The sequence below is a fragment of the Salmo trutta genome, chromosome 1, assembly GCF_901001165.1.
Source record: "Salmo trutta chromosome 1, fSalTru1.1, whole genome shotgun sequence".
Taxonomy (NCBI): Eukaryota; Metazoa; Chordata; class Actinopteri; order Salmoniformes; family Salmonidae; genus Salmo; species Salmo trutta.
Genome location: NC_042957.1, coordinates 38062947 through 38082730, shown reverse-complemented (window position 1 = coordinate 38082730; position 19784 = coordinate 38062947).

Sequence of the window (19784 nt, the reverse complement as noted above, 5' to 3'; positions counted from 1 at the left end):
CTCTGTGATTTTGAGACAGCTGAACTCTCCAAGGGACAGATCTTCTCCCTGTCCCCATTCCCACTTTTCTTGCCACATAATTTGAGTAAAATATCTGGAACCTTAAAGGATCTGCCCCTTTTTTTCCCAATTTTCACCTAAAATGACATACCCAAATCTAACTGCCTGTAGCTCAGGACCTGAAGCATGGATATGCATATTCTTGATACCATTTGAAAGGAAACACTTTGAAGTTTGTGGAAATATGAAATGAATGTAGGAGAATATAACACATTAGATCTGATAAAAGAAAATACAAAGGAAAAAGCTAAAAAAAAAAATATTTTTTGTACCATCATCTTTGAAATGGAAGATAAAGGCCATAATGTATTATTCCAGCCCAGGCACAATTTAGAATTTAGCCACTAGATGGCAGCAGTGATATGTGCAAAGTTTTAGACTGATCCAATGAACCTTTGCATTTCTGTTCAAAATGTTGTCTCAAGATTTCCCAAATGTGTCTAATTGGTTTATTAATAACTTTTCAAGTTCATAACTGTGCACTCTCCTGAAACAATAGCATGGTATTCTTTCACTGTAATAGCTACTGTAAATTGGACAGTGCAGTTAGTTGAACAAGAATTTAAGCTTTCTGCCCATATGAGATATGTCTATGTCCTGGGAAGTTTTCTTGTTACTTACAATCTCATGCTAATAGCATTAGCCTACGTTAGCTCAACCGTCCGGTGGGGGACGCACCGATCCTGAAGAAGGGACTTTCAGGACATCACTGTTGACCTATTATTTAACTCTCATTCTCGCTCACTTTCTCTCTTTCCCCTTCTCTAACACAGATATTCTCCCTCAGTCGGTCCATCCATCCGTGTCTGTCTGTCTGTATGTCTCTCTGTCCGTCCGTCCCTCCGTCCATCTGCATGCCTGCCTCTCCCTCTCTCTCTCTCTCTCTCTCTCCCTCCTCCTTCTCTGCATCCCTGTAGTAAGAGTGTGTGTAGCCCAGGGCAGCAACAGGCAGCAGCAGCCTGGGTGGCAGGTCTGAGGGGCTGGAGGTCTGGGTCTTCTGGGTCTAGCCCAGGCTAATCACATTGATTATTGCGATTACAGACCATTTACCCCCAGAGTCACGCTTCGCTCCTACTTACAGCCCCCTGTGCTCTGTACATGAAGTCCCAGTTGCCACGGGCGGTCTGTCTTCCTGTACTGTTCTGGGGGCGCGGAGGCCACCCCACTCACCAAGTTTCACTCAAACACAATCAGTCCCCAAGGTAACCAGGGAACACAGTACCTCATCTCATTGCTGCAGGAATCACGGACGAAAATACATTTTGCCATGAAAACTCAGTAGTCCTATAACTACATTTTCCAGTATGCTATACTCTAAACACTGCAGACATACACACACACATATGGTCTTTCCTTTGCATTTCCCAGTTTTCATTAAGAACAGATTGACGGATAAAGTGTTCCCTGATACTGTGAGGGCAGTGAAAGACATACACCCTGGCCCATGCCCACACACACACGCTAGCACACAGGCCCACACACACACACAAAATACACACACACAAAAAGACACACACAAACACATACACACACATACCGTAAAACGTAAATTAAATTAAGTCTCAAATAGCCTTATTACCTGCATGACCACCAATGTTATTTACATGTTGAAATGTCCTTGTGGTCTGTCTTACATAGGGAAAACCTGTAGAAGCCTTAAGATACGGATCAGGGAGCACCGCAGCAATATATGGACAGGTGAGACCAAAAATCTGATTGCTGTTCATTTCGTACAAGCTGGACATCCTTTTAGTTCTCTGAGATACATTGGAATATAATTGGGGAGGGGACTTTGAGAGGAAACTTCTTCAAAGGGAATCTTTCTAGATCCACATGCTCAACACACTCTCATGTTTGAAATCTTTGAAACCAAGAATTCGTGAGAATCCCCCAATAGCCTGCAACTCTGCTGCAACACTGAGCCACTGTTGAAGTCGGAAACACATTCCTCCATTCCTCACCCTCTCCTTGTGACTCCCAGAATGAATGGGAGAGAGAGAGAGAGAGAGAGAGAGAGAGAGAGACGGTCAGACAGTCGGAAGGGCAGACAGACAGGCAAAAACAGGGGCAGACAGACAGTCGGACAGTGAAAAGGGCAGGCAGACAGTCAGTCAGAAGGGCAGACAGACAGACAAAAACAGGGGCAGACAGACAGTCAGACAGTGAGAAGGGCAGACAGACAGACAAAAACAGGGGCAGACAGACAGTCAGACAAAAACAGGGACAGACAGACAGTGAGAAGGGCAGACAGACAAAAACAGGGGCAGACAGACAGTCAGACAGTGAGAAGGGCAGACAGACAGACAGTGAGAAGGGCAGACAGACAGACAAAAACAGTGGCAGACAGACAAACAGAAAGAGGGAGACTCCCACATTCCCGACATCAATGTTTGGGCATGAGTGAAGAAGAAGGAGGGAAAAGGAATCGGAGGACATGCTGATATGACCTCACACCAGAGGAATGTACAACGACGTGTGGCTTAATTGATTTGGAGCTCCTGAGTGGCGCAGCGGACTAAAGCACTTCATCTCAGTGCTTAAGGCGTCACTACAGACACCCTGGTTTGATTCCAGGCTGTATCACAATTGGCCATGATTGGGAGTTCCGTAGGGCAGCGCACAATTGGCCCAGCGTCACCCGGTTTTGGCCGGTGTAGGCCGCCATTGTAAATAAGAATGTGTTCATATTTAAGGTAAGGATTAAGATAAAAATAATTGTCCATCACCGGGATAGAACACTCAACCTTCTGATCCAAAGTCATGGGATTAGTCATGATGAGTGTCAACCACTGGGATCAAGAGTCACTGAGATTAAACACGCAACTTTCTGATCCAGAGTCACTGAGATCAAACACACAACCTTCTGATCCAGAGTCACTGAGATCAAACAATCAACCTTCTGATCCAGAGTCACTGAGATCAAACATGCAACCTTCTGATCCAGAGTCACTGAGATCAAACACGCAACCTTCTGATCCAGAGTCACTGAGATCAAACACGCAACCTTCTGATCCAGAGTCACTGAGATTTAACATGCAACCGTCTGATCCAGAGTCACTGAGGTTAAACACACAACCTTCTGATCCAGAGTCACTGAGATTAAACACGCAACCTTCTGATCCAGAGTCACTGAGATCAAACACGCAACATTCTGATCCAGAGTCACTGAGATCGAACACGCAACATTCTGATCGAGTCGTGGGATTACGCCCAACAGCCAACCTCATCCACAGTACCCTAGCAAGACCCAAGCCTACTTGATGGTAATAGCGCTCACTGTTTCCCCTAGCACACACTAACCTTGTGAGTCCGCAAATGTTTTGAAGGGTTTACCCTAGGTCCTCAGGACATTGATAGATGTCCAATTAACTCACACTTGAGTGGTCTGCCTGGGCTTAGCTGGGTGACATGGATCATCACTAACTCCCATGCATGTGTGTCTTCACCACACACACATTTACCTGGACCAGTGTAGACAGATGGAGCAGTGTTTCGTGTCTGGCAGGTTTCCTCACCTCTGCTGGGGTGAACTTGATGTCCATTGTGTGTGTGTGTGTAGTGGGAACTCAATGGCCAGGCCACTCCATTCCCTAGTCCCTCTGTGACAAAGGCTAAAGCACTTATTTTAAGCCACAATCTTGAGTTTTTGTCTCAGCCCAAAAGGCAAACATAAACTTGATGGATGGGGCTGGGACTGGGGAAATATAACCACTCTCAAATGTATAGATGTATCTATGGATGAAACTAAGCACTGACGGTCTGTGAGATCAATATATCTCAGATTGTGCCTTTGACCTGGCCCAGGCAGCACAGACTCACAACTATGTCTGCTGCATACTGAGCATATCTACATATATCTAGTGGGTATTTCTGCTCCAGACATTCCATCTTTGACCTTTCACAATTGTCCTCTGAACACACAAAAGCATGACACCTGCGATACAGATATTCCTCTCAATTGGTTTGATAAATAATTATTGGTTCACTTGCAGAATGACCTGGATGGATGTTTATTTCAATTGTTCTGAACATAAATTATTTTGCAATAGCAATGGCTGGTCACACTTTACTTGGATAGTCTGGACTTTCCATCTGTAGATGCTCTACAGATTGTCATACTATCAACAAACTATCTGTTGATAAGCAACTGCTTGCTAAGGTTAGGGTTAGGATTAGGTTTAGAATAAGGGTTAGGGCTAGGGTAAGGGTTAAGTTTAGGGTTAGGATAAGGGTTAAGGTTAGGGTTAGAGCTAGCGTTAGTCGATAGTTCGGTGAAATATTACTGATAGTTTGTAGATAGCCTGTAGAGCATCTACAGATGGACTGTCCAGATAAAGTATTACCCAATGGCTTCTTCAACGATCTCTAGTCTTTCAAGGGTGACTTTGTTTGATGTTTTAGCCAATTCATTCCTGTCAGGAATACCCATTACATACCAAGACGTTTAGCCACATACTTTACCATGCCGCCAACTTTTATTTGCCTTTTCTTTATATCTGAAAGATATTGCCGGTAACAAAGCCTGTACTTGTATTTCCACCAACTGAGGTAGTCCTGATTGCAGTAAATTTCTGAGTATGGCTTAGTATGAAACGTAGCCTAATGCCGAAGTTGCACTGGCATGCACTACGCTCTAACACTCTTGATGGTTGCTAGGCAGCGCCCGTTACTAGGCTGTTACCTTGGTTGTTACCATTCCATCACTTCGTCTAGCCCACCACTAAGCATGCACTGTTTTCTTAACCAAATCTGGATAGATCCATAAAGAACTATGTGGGAATGAATATAACTGAATTACAAAAATATTGGAATAACGTATGCTAATGAAATTGAAGACAAGTATCACATTTTTTCTAACTGAATCTCCCAAAGTCATCCAATCATTATAATTCACTTTAAGCAATAGCCTACCCGCATGTGGCCAACTAGATGATCATTCCAGCACCGTTTTGATTGGGACAGCGTCATCGCACTGCTTTGATACAAGCTTGGGGACTCGTCTTGATAAATCAATAAATGTCCAATATTTGTTTTCACTGAATGTCCGTTTTGATATTGGTTAGGCTACAAGTAGGCTGGGGAAATGTTAAGTGGAGGTGAGTGCTGCTCGTGATCATCTTAATCTAGTTGGTTTATTTACTAGCACTGATCAGAACACTTTGCTAGCATGTTATATAGTTTAACAAGTGGATCATTTTTTTTCTTCATCTGCAGTCGCTTAGCAGCCTACTCCCGACCAAAACCCTGTGACTTATCTAATAATCAATCAATTTGATTTTGTTTCAGTGAATCTCTGTCTGTATATTTGGTTAATTTGTCTCTGGCTGGGTAAGTGGAGGTGGTATAGCTAATCTTTTTGTTTGCTAATCTATCACTGATCAGAAACATTTAACATGCAATAATGTAGCCTAAATCAAGTGTAGGCCTATTATTTTAGCTCAATCACATATAGGCAAGTCCAAAAGGCTTTGGAGGTTGTGAAATATAAACACAAGACTCACATACTTTGGTAAATATAACGTGCTATTATTTTCTATCGGTATCATGACGAAGATACTCCCAATTTAAGACCCTATGCCAGCTCCATATATGACAGAGGTTCCACACGTTACCGTGACACTCAAGTTGTGTGGGAAAAGTATAGTTTTTATTTTATTCTGTTATATTCCGTTATATTCCGTTATATTCGCACAAAATATATATATTTTGCAGGGGAATGTTAGTGTGTCTTGCCTGTATAATGAACAAATGAACAAATTATTGATTTAATTTGCATGGTGCAGCCATGTACCCTATAGGCAGACCAGTGACATAATTGAACAAAAAATATTATATCATTTAAAAATTAATTGTATTAGTCGTATAATGTTTTTTAGAACCTGCCTAAATGAATGAATAATGGATATCTTTGTGATGGTGTATATTCAATGGATTTACTAAAATAGACGCCCACCTACATCTGCACCCCCCTCACAATCGTCACCGGCATGTCGAGGGACGTAGAAGGCTGGCAAGAATACGGTAAAAATGGGACTGTTTGAAAGGGGGTCATATACACTACGTGGCCAAAATGCTTGTTGAATATCTCATTACAAAATCATGACAATTAATATTGAGATGGTCCCTCTTTTCTGCTATAACAGCCTCCACTCTTCTGGGAAGGCTTTCCACTATTTGCTGGAACATTGCTGTGGGGACTTGCTTCCCTTCAGCCACAAGATAATTAGTGAGGTCAGTCATTGATGTTGGGCAATTAGGCCTGGCTCACAGTCAGCGTACTAATTAATCCCAAAGGTGTTCGATGGGGCTGAGGTCAGGGCTCTGTTCAGGTGAGTCAAGTTCTTCCACACCAATCTCGACAAACCATTTCTGTATGGACTTTGCTTTGTGCAAAGGGGCATTGTCATGCTGAGACAGGAAAGGGCTTTCCCCAAACTGTTGCCACAAAGTTGTAAGCACAGAATCGTTAAGATTTTCCTTAATTGGAATTTAAAAAAGCCCCAGACCATTATTCCTCCTCCACCAAACTTTACAGTTGGCACTATTTATTCAGGCAGGTAGCGTTCTCCTGGCATCTGCCAAACCCAGATTTTTCCATCGAACTGCCAGATGGTGAAGCGAGTCCAATGGCGGCGAGCTTTACACCACTCCAGCCAACATTGGCATTGCACATGGTGATCTTAGGCTGCTCGGCCATGGAAACCCATTTCATGAAGCGTCCAACGAACAGTTATTGTGCTGACGTTGCTTCCAGAGGCAGTTTTGAACTCGGTAGTGAGTGTTGCAACCGAGGACAGACACTTTTTATGCGCTACGCATTTCAGCACTTGGTGGTCCCATTCTGTGAGCTTGTGTGGCCTACCACTTCTCGGCTGAGCCGTTGTTGCTCTTAGACGTTTCCACTTCACAATAACAGCACTTACAGTTGACCGGGGCAGCAGGCCAGATATTTGACCAACTGACTTTTTGGAAATGTGGCATCCTATGACAGTGCCATGTTGGATGTCACTGAGCTCTTCAGTATGGGCCATTCTACTGCCAAAGTTTGTCTATGGAGATTGCATGGCTGTGCGCACGATTTTATACACCTGTCAGCAACAGGTGTGGCTGAAATACCCGAATCCACTAATTTGAAGGGGTGTCCACATACTTTTGTGGAGTGTAAACAATGCTCCCCCCAAAAATTCTGGCACATCCTATGTGAAGAGTGTATTAGATATCTGTAATTTGGCTTAATGATAAAGAAACTCAGGGAGAGATAGAGAAAGGGGGTGGTAGAGAAAAGTAGAATTTGAGGAGGCGCAAGAGGAGGAGGAGAAGGCTACCACATGCCCACAATCACACCCAATCCAGGGGTGTGGGGGGCAGGGGGCGGGGTGATCACAGGGCATCGCATTGGCAATCCTGAGACCCCCAGATCAGGACTTCACAGGTGGGGTGGCACCCAGCTGAGCGCAACTAGCTCTCACAGTCTCACAGCAAAATTAGATGTGTGTCCATGTTTCTCTAAACATCAAATTTGGATCTGGAGTCTGCAGAGTGTGTGGATTACACCCATCCACCATCCCCGTTCACAGCGCCCTAGCAAAACCCAAGCCTACTTGATGGTAATAGCGTTCATTGTTGCCTCTAGTGGCAATGTGGGTTAAGTTAAGGGTTTAGGTTATATTAGGGTTTAGGCATGTTAGGCACACAGAAACAACTCTACAGTAAGTTAAAGCATTAATTCATATTAGGTTAAATGAAGTGTTAAGGTTTAGGATACATACCACTCTAGGGTTAACTTCAGGCATTAATTTCCCGATTGCTTAAACTAAGGATTAAGATTTGGGATAGGGTTAAACAGAGAAACAACTCCACGGTTAAGTTTAGCCATTTAATGAGACTTATTTTGCTAACACATTATGGTTGAATTATGCTATCCTTGGTGCAGTGATTTAAGCAAGAATCTCCTGTTTTATAGACCCAAGTACAATCCCAGCTCCGGGCACTCGTTTTATCTTTTTTGGCCCCTAGTGTACGGTTTTGAAGGAGTCTCCCGATATCCTGTGGCCCTTCAAAAACGTCACATTTCGACTTGAATTTGGAGTGATCTTCCTGCTGAGAGATACAGAGAAGCCCTCCACCACCCCCTTTTATCCCCTCCCAATCCCCCTCAGTCATTTGCATCTCACTAGGGATGGATTAGGGGGGATGGAGGGGAGGAGGTGTGGGGGGGGTCCTAGCAGTCTTTTAAAGCGAGTTGTTACATACACACATTCTCCACTCAATCACACACACTCACAGACGTGTGTTTATGTGCTCATGTACAAAAGGTATGATGCATTCACATAATCCATTTAGTAACTGGTTCCCTAAAACACACTCTATAACACACACACATGCAAGCGTGCACACATGCTCAAACAGCACGATTAAGGTCACGTATGCAGTGTGTGTGAGCGATGTGACACACCATAAGGCCTAGAATTATGACCGGAACTGCAGAACTTAGGGCTCTGAATATCCACCACACTGAGAGGTCTAGGACAGGAGGAAGTGATCCATCAACACACAGACAAATGGATCCCCTGACCAGTGATGATAACTCAAACAACAACAGTATTTTAACTTTTTACTGCCTCTTCCTGTTTAAGCCAGGGTTCAGCTAATCAGCAGAGATGCCATTCAAATGGTGCCAACAGCACTCCTTCCTGTCAACTCAAACATCACCCTCGTTAATTTATTGGCTTTCCTCTCACTCACAAAATATTATTTAGTTCTCTCTTTTCTTCGGTAATGGAATGCTTTTCTCTATCTTTCCTTCTTTCTTTATTTGCACCTCTCTGTCTCTCTCTCTTAGGGCTGGTCCGGGCCATTCTGCCACCCTATGACACCCCAGACAAAAACTAGCAGAGGCCCGGTAAGCAAAGTGATGTCTCAAATATGTACAGTAATTTCTAGATATTGAAGTTAAGTGCAATTTAGTTTCTAAATGAAAGGTGAAAAGACGTCCAAACACCAACATCCGTGGACGTGGAAATCAAGGCTAGTCCGGACAGGACCAAAAAAAGACATCCAAACACCAACATCCGTGGACGTGGAAATCAAGGCTAGTCCGGACAGGACCAAAAAAAGACATCCAAACACCAACATCCGTGGACGTGGAAATCAAGGCTAGTCCGGACAGGACCAAAAAAAGACATCCAAACACCAACATCCGTGGACGTGGAAATCAAGGCCAGTCTGGACAGGACCAAAAAAAGACATCCAAATGCCAAAATCCGTGGACGTGGAAATCAAGCCCAGTCCGGACAGGACCAAAAAAGACGTTCAAACGCCAACATCCGTGGACATGGAAATCAAGGCCAGTACGGACAGGACCAAAAAAAGACATCCAAACACCAACATTCGTGGACGTGGAAATCAAGGCCAGTTCGGACAGGACCAAAAAAAGGCGTCCAAAAGGTGTCGGCGTCGCTCCATGCTTACTGAGGTACAGCCTACAGCGTCGCTTGAAATTCAATTTTAGGAATGCCCATCCAGGTGGTAGGCCCACCGCTTGTAAAACAGGCCGTTGGATTGGCTTTATTAGTCCTGATTTCTGTGACTAATCAATTTGGCTATTTAAGCTCTGAATATCAGCTACCCAACTTTATCAGGAGGAGACTATTTGCAATGTGTTTACACAGTGGGAAATGTAGAAGTATTTTCTTTTTCCCTATGATCAGCTTGTCAAAAATGGACAGATTCAAACTTGAAACTACTGATCATGACAATTTAGCCCATGGGATGAAACTCCTGAACAGCAGTTGTGTGTAGCCTGATTGTCAAATCCATATTGTCCATTTTACTTTGACTTGTCTTGTTTTTAGGATATGTTTGTTAAAAAGAAAATTGGGATTGGGTGCCATTTAGGTTAGACTATTTGATTGGAGAAACTTAAATGATGTAAAAGGTTTCCGTCTCATAAAGGTTTCCGTCTCATTGCATTGTCATACATTTTATCGCCAGCCTGTAGGCTACAGAAAAGGCCACATACTCTTTCTACCATATCCTATATCGGCTATATGATTTATGTTTGATTATTTTTTGGACGGAATGTTGGTGGAACGCCACATCAATGTGTCTCTCCATCAGCACCCTGTAAAGGCACTGGGAATTGACAAAATAAATATTTTGCATCCCTGTCTTTGGGCACTGCTTATAAACAGGGCGGGATCACCGCTCACCTAAAAAGACCATATGCCACTGCTTGAAAGAAATTGTCATTGTTTTGGGTCAGAATAATGTCAGGTTTTATGTGTTGTTGGATGTGCGTCTTGGTCAGTTTAGCTCAGAAAATGCCACCCTCATCAATCTGCCACCATAGGAGGCCTGCCTAATGAGCGGGCCGGCACTGCTCTCTCCCCCACCTCATTATCGTAAGTAATTCAATCTGATGGGCGCAGGACAGGGCATGTTTGTAGAAAGTTGCAGGAATATTCCATTTGACACTTTTTTTTCTCCTCTAACGAAACATTGATGATATCCGGCTTGATATATCGACCAGAAGGTTGGGAACAATCCAACCCTCTCTGTGAGGAATGCATATTGAGTGCCAGCACTGCGTTACATACGCACACAAGCGTGCAAACACACACACACACACACACACACACACACACACACACACACACACACACACACACACACACACACACACACACACACACAGACATTACCCCACCTACCCACACACACACACACACACACACACACACACACACACATTAACCCACCCACCCACCCGCACACACACACATACCCTAACACACACAACAACCCAAACTATATGCATTCCTGTCAGGAAGTGTTGAAATGCTTGTAAGTCCTGAAATGCCGGTTCAGAGTAGCAGAGCTCTTCTTTCACGCTCGGCGTGGCAGAGACAAGGGCCTGACAAATGGATGTGTTGAAACACATTAGCCTTCTCCCTCTTTGTGAGCGTGGCAAATGTTTAGTTGGGCAAATGACCCCCATGATCAAAACAAATGCACAGAGATAAATACGGGGGGGATGAGGGAGGGATTCTAAAAAGGGCCCATTGACCTCTTTGAGGGCTACCTTGAGTTCACGAGGGGCGAAGGGCAAAGGGTAGTGTGTAGATGGGTGGTGTCTCTGTGCATGCACCAGTGTCTATGGATACATTTGTGCGTGTGAGGTTGCAGGTACGTTTCTAGTGAAAGTCTACACATCCTTTGCACAGTCTTCACATTTTGCTGCCTAGAATTTTTATCTAAATAGGGATTCAATTATATTTTTTCCTACTGATCTACACAACCTACTCCACATTTTCAAAGTAAAAGACAATTATAGAAAAGTTTCCAAATTCATATATGTTTTTTTTATTAAGATGTCATGATTGCGTATGTCTTCACACCCCAGAGTTAACACTTGGTGGAAGCATATTTGGCAGCCTTTACAGCTGTGAATTATTTTGAATAAGATTCTACCAATTTTGCACAACTGTTAGGGCAACATATATCCGTTGTTTTTTTGAAAATTGCTCAAACTCAGTACATTTGGTTGGGAATCATTGACGGACAGCAAAATTCAAACCTTCTCTCTGACTTTAAAGCAGATTTAAGTCTCAGGACTGAGAATGGACCATTCAGGAACACTCAACACCTCCTGGAAAGTCATTCTGTGTGTTTCTGGCATAAAAATGTGTGTAATTGTCCCACTGAAAAATAAAACTATCCCAGGGTTAGGCTCCTATAACTTTATAACTGGGCTTTGCTCCATTCATTTCCCTTCCGATTATGAAAAACCCCTAAGTCCCTGCCGGTGACATGATGCTGCCACCACAGTACTTGAAAATACCCTAGGAAACTATTTTCCACCTCTTCCCTACTTAGTCCTCCACCCCTTCCCTACCCTCTCTGCAGCAGTGGAGGCTGCTGAGGGGAAGACGGCTCATATACATGGCTGGAAGTGAGCAAATGTAATGGCATCAAACACATGGAAAAATGTGTTTGATGTATTTGATACCATTTCACTAATTCTGCTCCAGCCATTACCACGAGTCCGTCCTCCCCAATTAAGGTGCCACCAACCTCCTGTGGTCTGCAGACGGCATTGTCAACCACTTTAAAAAGAAGACTGACAACATCCAATCCTTATTCATTCAGCCTATTAAGTCCACAGGCCCCACTCACATAGAACTACCCTACGCCTTGACCTCTTTCTCCCCTCTCTCTCCAGATGAAATCCTGCCCGCTCGACCCCATCCCCTCCTCCCTTCTCCCGACCATCTCTGAAGACCTTCTCCCATTCCTCACTTCCCTCATCAACTCATCCCTGACCACTGGCTGCATACCCTCTGACTTCAAAATGGCCTGAGTAGCTCCCCTCCTCAAGAAACCAACACTCGACTCCTCTGATGTTAAAAACTATATTCCTTATTTTTTTTATTTCCAAAAACCTGTGCATGCTCTCTCTAATCAACTCCCTTGCTATCTCTCTCAGAATGATCTTCTTGACCCTAACCAGTCAGGCTTCAAGACGTGTCACTCAACTGAGACTGCTCTTCTCTGCTCTTCGACACTGTGAACCATCAGATCCTCCTTTCCACCTTCTCAGGGCTGGCCGTCTCAGGCTCTGCACACTCTTTGATTGCATCCTACCTGGCAGGCTGCTCCTACCAGGTGACGTGGAGAGGATCTTTGTCTTCACTACTCACTACTGGTGTCCCCCAGGGCTCGGTTCTAGGCCCTCTCTTCTTCTCTCTATACACCAAGTTACTCGGCTCTGTCATATCCTCACATGGTATCTCCTATCATGCTATGCGGATGAAACTCCTTCCCCCTTTTTCTCCTTCTACCCTTCTGACACCCAGGTGGCAACACGCTTCTCTGTGTGCCTGGCAGATATCTCAACTTGGATGTCGGCCCACCACCTCAAGCTCAACCTCGACAAGATGGAGGTGCTCTTCCTCCTGGGGAAGGCCTGCCATCTCCAAGACCTCTCGATCTCGGTTGACAACTCCACAGTACCTTGGCCTGACCCTGGACAACACCCTGTCATTCTCTTCAAACATCAAAGCAGTAACTCGCTCCTGCAGGTTCATGCTGTACTACATCACACAGGAAGCGGTGCAGGTCCTAATCAGGCACTTTTCATCTCCCATCTGGACTACTGCAACTCATTGTTGGCTGGGCTCCCTGCTCCCTGCTCCAACTTATCCAGAACGCTGCAGCCTGCCTGGTGTTCACCCTTCCCAATTTCTCCCATATCAGCCCACACCTCGGCACACTCCAATGGCTTCCAATGAAGCTCGCATCCACTACAAGACCATGGTACTTGCCTATGGAGAGGAACTGCCCCTCCTTACCTTCAGGCTCTGCTCAAACCCTACACGCCAACCTGAGTACTCTGTTTTGGCACCTTTAGTCTCTTGGGCCTCCTCCCTCTATGGGAGGGCAGCATGAATCTGCAGGTAGCTAACCAACTAGATTCATTGTTAGTTAGCTAGTTAACATTAGGGTATAAATAGCAATGCAAAAATGGCTCTGAGATACAATGAAAAAGACTGACAAAATTAGAAATGTATAATATCTGAAAATGTTGTTAGCTAGGATCTCTTACCCTCATACATGGATGAATGCTTCTCCCTCTCTGTCTCGGATGCCATGGCCCATAGTTTTAAGATGTAATCCAGGACAGGTGTTTTATACAGCCTTCTGTGTGTTCTCTTTTCGACTCCCTCCGCATACTTGCAATCAAGCGCCAGAATTTTCTCCATCTCCTTAGCTATCATGCTCTGCTCCACCGAGCATTCCACTGATTTCAAAACTCTGTTCTCCAGAAAGTGGAGAGCAAAACTTTTGCAGCTATGTGATATCCTTCAAAAAAGCTGCATTTGAAAGGATTAGCTACACATACTGAGAAACCCTTTGTTATAGATAGAAGTGTGCTCTATGGCAAACCAATTTGAAATCATCTCTGGGCATGTCCAGCCCAGCCATTATCTCAGCCAATCATGTTTAGCGGGAAGGATCCTGTCTTTTTCCGTTCCTAAACCAACTAGGCTCGTAATAAACCATTTTATTTGTATTTACAGATGGCATACACATTTGTTATTAAGGCACATGAAAGTTCACATAATCCAGAAGGCATTTCTGCCAAAAAACACATTTCAATAAAAAAAAATATGTTTACGTTCAAATGCCTCTCCTGAGAAGTAATGACATGCGACAAATGCCTACTTTCCTGAAACAAGTCACATATGTGGCAGGGGCGGAAATCCCGGAGGGGATGGGGGGGACACGACCCACCCATCCTGGGAAAAATATGATTTGTCCCCCCAATATATCACTGAAACATAACTATGTAATTTAAATAATATTAATAATACGCAATGAAAGCAATTGTGCTGATTATAGACACTTAATAGCGCATTTTTAAGTTCAAAAAATTGCAACCCCCCCACTCTTTGCCTCACAATGGTTTAATCCACTGCCAGTTCCTTAGCTTGCTAGGTAACAGAGGTCGTATCTACTGTCTGAAAGGCACTCAATGCACGTAACTGACGTGAGGTTAATCCAGTCAATCGTGCGCACACACTAGCTGAATATGCAGAGCTAGCGCGCAAATATTAACTATTAAGCTAGCTAGTACCTATTCCATTTATCTGGCGCCGTCAAAGATGGAATGAGCATGCAGATGATATCAATTAGTGCTTCAAAGTCCCTGTGATAAGGTTAGCGATAAACTGAAATCCAAACTGAACAGAACTACACTCTCTTCTACCATTGTCTTACATATATTTAATGGTCTCGTTGCAAAAGCTAAATTGTCGCAAGTGAACTTTTATTTATTTATTTTATTTCACCTTTATTTAACCCGGGTAGCAGAGATTATAGCAAACACCACTGAAACTGAATTTGTGCTCGCTAGCTTTGCAAATTCAGCTATTGTTGGAAGCCAGCCAATATGAAACAAACTATTCAAATTACAAAAGGTTGCAGCATATGTTGTGTAAATGGTGAACTCATACAGCTGTCAACTCTTGTCATTTTAATCCGTTTCACATTTGCTAGCTACCTTTTAGATCGAAGCCCAAATAGAATGATTGAAGATGATAGAAGCCCATCTCATACTGTAAATAACCTACACACTGTGTGTGTAGCCAGCCAGCCAGCCAGGTAGAAAAATGGCAGAAAAATAAAAGACGGACATCAGAGTATTTTTCAATACACCAAAACGCATAGTAAGAACCCTAGTAGCCTAATATCTCAAAGACTAGTTGGTAAAATGTTCATAAGAAAGAAATGAAATTCTAATGGAAATGTTTCACAATGATGTCATTAGGCAGAGCAGGCAACAGATGGCACACAGACAGCAGAGTTGGGGACAGATATGCAGGGACAGACTGGCAGAGACAGGGAGTCTCAGGTAAGTTTGTTGAGTCTTTGTTTGGCAACATTATGAAAGGTTCTCCATTTTTTTGACTTGTAAAATAGGAACATAATTGGAAAATGCCATGGATACCCCCACTCTCAACTTAAACTGGTGACTGAACTAAGATTTGTTAAAGGCAATGGTATTGCTGTTGTGATTAGTTGTGTAGTTTTGGGTACCGGTAGTTAGGAGTACGGCAAACACCTTATTTCTTTGGTTCCTCAATATACATTTACCATATTACAATGTAGGCTATGTGTTACAGCACTACTTTTGGTGTCCCCCCCAGGAATTGCTCTTGAGAAAATGTCATGTAATTGTCCCCTCCAAAGTTGATATCAGATTTTCACCCCTGATATGTGGTTGTCCCACCTAGCTACCTTAAGATGAATTGGAAACAAAAGTTTTGAATGTAAAGAGGTGTTTTTTTTCACTTAGTACTTAGGACTAACGCAACTGATTTATTTGGGAGGTACTTGTTCTAATTGAGTTGAAACTTGATTACCTAAATGTTTTGTCAATCTGACATAATCATTTCTAATTATTATTTCTCAATTCAATAGTTTAAGTAACACTTAAATTAAGTAGATCTGTATTCATAATTTAATGTAAAAAATGACCTGTTTCCATTAGGTGTAACTACTGTTCAAAATGTAATTAGTTTTTTTTCAATTGTTTAAGCACAATTTTGAAAACAGGGCCCGGTTTGTCAAAACACTACACACAATTAGCACAACCCTACATTAAAGTAGCACAACACTTCAGATCATTTGCAAAATGGAACACTTGTCAAAACTATACACGACTTCATGAAAACAATATTTTGTTACCATACGAAACACACACATTTCATATGACTTCAATCTTTTTGAACCAGGTACACACTGCTGTTGCTAATCTAAAACACTTTTAGCAAGTCTAATTGTCAGTAAATGAAGTACACAGAGAAAGTGCAACTATACAAACACTACACAAGACCAATGCTGCAGACTGAGGAAAATCTAATTTATTTCTCTCCATATACCCAAATCAGTCAACATGGAGAATCACAACAAAACATGTCCCAGTTTTCATGCTACTACAGTAGTGTGCGTAACACTGTTAGCTCAGCAAACAGACAAACATAAAATACTGTATCCAGTACAGGTTACAATTACAGTAAATAACAACAAACATAAAAAAGAATCTGAAAAAAAAACGGACAATATTGTTCAGAAAATATTACAGTAAACATACTATACATTATCTCTTCGCCTAGCTGGATCTGGCCAGAGAATTTCATCAACATCACAAGCAATATCCTCATTAGCAAGACAACGCGGGAAGAACCGTCTTGAATGTCGAATCCATCCTTGCACAGCTGCGGCGTCGACTTGGTCACAGGCATCCTCCATGGCCTGAATGAGGGGTACCTGAGCCTGGGGCTGGAGATCGTAAACCTTCCACCGCCATGCAGAGAAAACTATTCGATAGGGTTTAGAAACGGAGAGTATGGTGGAAGGTATAGTACTGTCAACTGTGGATGGTGTTGAAACCAGTTCTGGACCAAAGCAGAGCGGTGGAATGACACATTGTCCCAGATGACAGTGTATTGCATCTGGTGCATTTCATTACCTGCTGTGACGATGTGGTGCAATCGGTCCAAAAATGCGAGAATGTGAGGTGTGTTGTAAGGGTCCATTTTGGCATGACGGAGGAGAACCCCATGCTGTGAAATGGCAGCGCAAAGGGTGATGTTACCCCCACGTTGGCCCGGGACATTGATTATAGCCCTGTGGCCAATGATATTTCTGCCTCTCCTTCTTGCTTTTGTGAGGTTGAACCCTGCCTCATCAATATATATGAATTCATGCAGGATTTCCTCAGCATCCATCTGCAAAACTCCCTGAAATACAGTGAAAGACAAGATTGTGTAGTTCAGGATAGGTCTAGTATACAGTCAATGTAAAAAATGCATGTGTGCAGTATGCAACATCACAGTGCTAAAGTGAACAATACAAACCTCCACATACTCATGCCGCAGCCGTTTGACCCTCTCTGAGTTCCGCTCAAAAGGCACTCGATAAAGTTGTTTCATTTGAACCTGATGTCTTTTCAGGATGCGTGCCAGTGTTGACTGAGAGAGCTGATGGACATTATTGAAAATGGCATGGTCACCGATAATGTTGGCTTGTAGTTCTCTGAGCCTGAGAGCATTACAGTTTTTCTCAGTCGCTTTGGTGCATTTTTCACATCATCCCTAACATGTGCAAAATAATAAGTGCATTTCTCAGAACAATTTGTACAAACTGCAATATACAATAGATGTGTTTCTAAAGCTAGTCAGTCACTAAAAATCCTTAGTACATCTCTCAAAAGTAAATATTCATGCCAATGATCATGTCAGTGTCATCAGAATGATAAGTCATTGAGTCATTGTTCACGAACAAGGTCGTCAAAATGTTTAGGCATGTTGTCAATGGAACTGTGTACTTTGACAGTATTACCTGATGTAAACTTAGGCTACAGTTTGGATGACAGTTACTGTATTGAAAATGCACAAGGCTGCACTTCTATGGCATATATCAATTTCAACAGTACTATTTACATATTACTGTATGTGGGTTATTGACTGAAAGAGACTGGACAACCCAAGGGGCACAAAGGGAAAAAAACAAAATTAGAAAGAAACACAGGAAACCACCCCTAAGGCACAACTTTGCCCGCAGCACTGTTCTAGTGCTGTCTCTACACATCCAGACGTTCCTGTCTGTCGGCCCACATATTCTCATCCACATCACACCGGATATTTTCCCTTCCAATGCAACGTGGAAAGAATCTTTTGGAATGCCTTATCCATCCTCTGCAGGCGTCTACTGTGATGTCCTCACATGCTGCATCCATTGCAGCCAGCAGGGTCATCTGTGTGTGTGGCTGACGATCGTACACCTTCCACCTCCATGCTGAAAATAACTCCTCAATTGGTTTAAGGAATGGTGAATAAGGTGGGAGGAATTCTATGAGCATCCTCGGGTGGGTCACAAACCATTGCCTTATGATGTTTGATCGATGGAAACTCACATTATCACAAATGACCACATACTTTGGCAAATCCTCTCTAAACAGACCCCTCTCATCATCAGGGATGAGAGCCCTGTAGAGAGTCTCTAAAAAGTTGAGTAGATGCTGGGTGTTGTATGGCCCTATAAGGGGGATATGGGTTAGGACACGATGCTCCAAAATAGCAGCACACATGGTGATATTTCCTCCCCGTTGGCCTGGCAAATCCACAGTAGCTCTGTGACCGATGATATTCCGACCCCACCTTCTGCATTTGGTCAGGTTGAAGCCAGCCTCATCCACGTATACAAAGTTGTGAGAGGGTTCACTTGATTCCAACTCCATTATACGCTATATCCCAGAACACACAGTTGAATTCGTTTTGGTAAGGAAGAGTGACATAAAATTTACATATATTGCATGTTCCTTCCACAGCAATGGAAATGTGTGCAGTTTATGCTTACTGCACTATGTATCACTATAAAATGTTGCTGTAAAGTAGTTACATAGATATATGTTTTACCTGTACATACTGGTGCCGTAGCTTCTTAACTCTGTCCTCATTCCTTTGGAATGGTACACGGTACAGCTGTTTCATACTCATCTGGTTTCTATGCAGCACCCTGTCGATGGTTGAGATGCTAACCGTATGGATGTTTTCAAAGACATCGTTGTCTTCTATAATAGTCCTTTGTATTTCCCTGAGTCTCATGGCATTGTTTTCTCGGACCATGGTGCAAATAGCCTCCTCCTGTTGAGGTGTGAAAATGCATCCTCTGCCACCGGTTTGAGGTAATCTTGCAGTCCTATGTGGGGAAAAATGCAGTGATGCATCGCACACTTTCACATAGACAAAAACTATGCGAACACACATTTTACTGTAAAACATACAGGTGGGTGCATGTAAGGTGCAGTATGCTTCTGTATAGAGTATATTTCTGTATGCTGTGAAATACAAGTGGACTACTGTAATATGAAGCATTGTAGGAAGTATACAGTATACTGCTTATATACAGTAACTGTGCACTGTACATTGGTGGACATACCTGTTCTCTCTTCGAAACGTTTGAACTATTAAGGACACAGTTGATCTCCCAATATTCGGCTGCACCCTTCGACCCGCCTCAGCCATTGTAAGGCCATGATTGACAACATGGTCTACAATAGTGGCCCTTATGTCATCAGATATGCGCCTATGTCCTCTTCTGCCTCTTCCTCTGTTTTGCCTTCCACCACGCATCCTTGCTCCTCTTCTTCCTCCTCT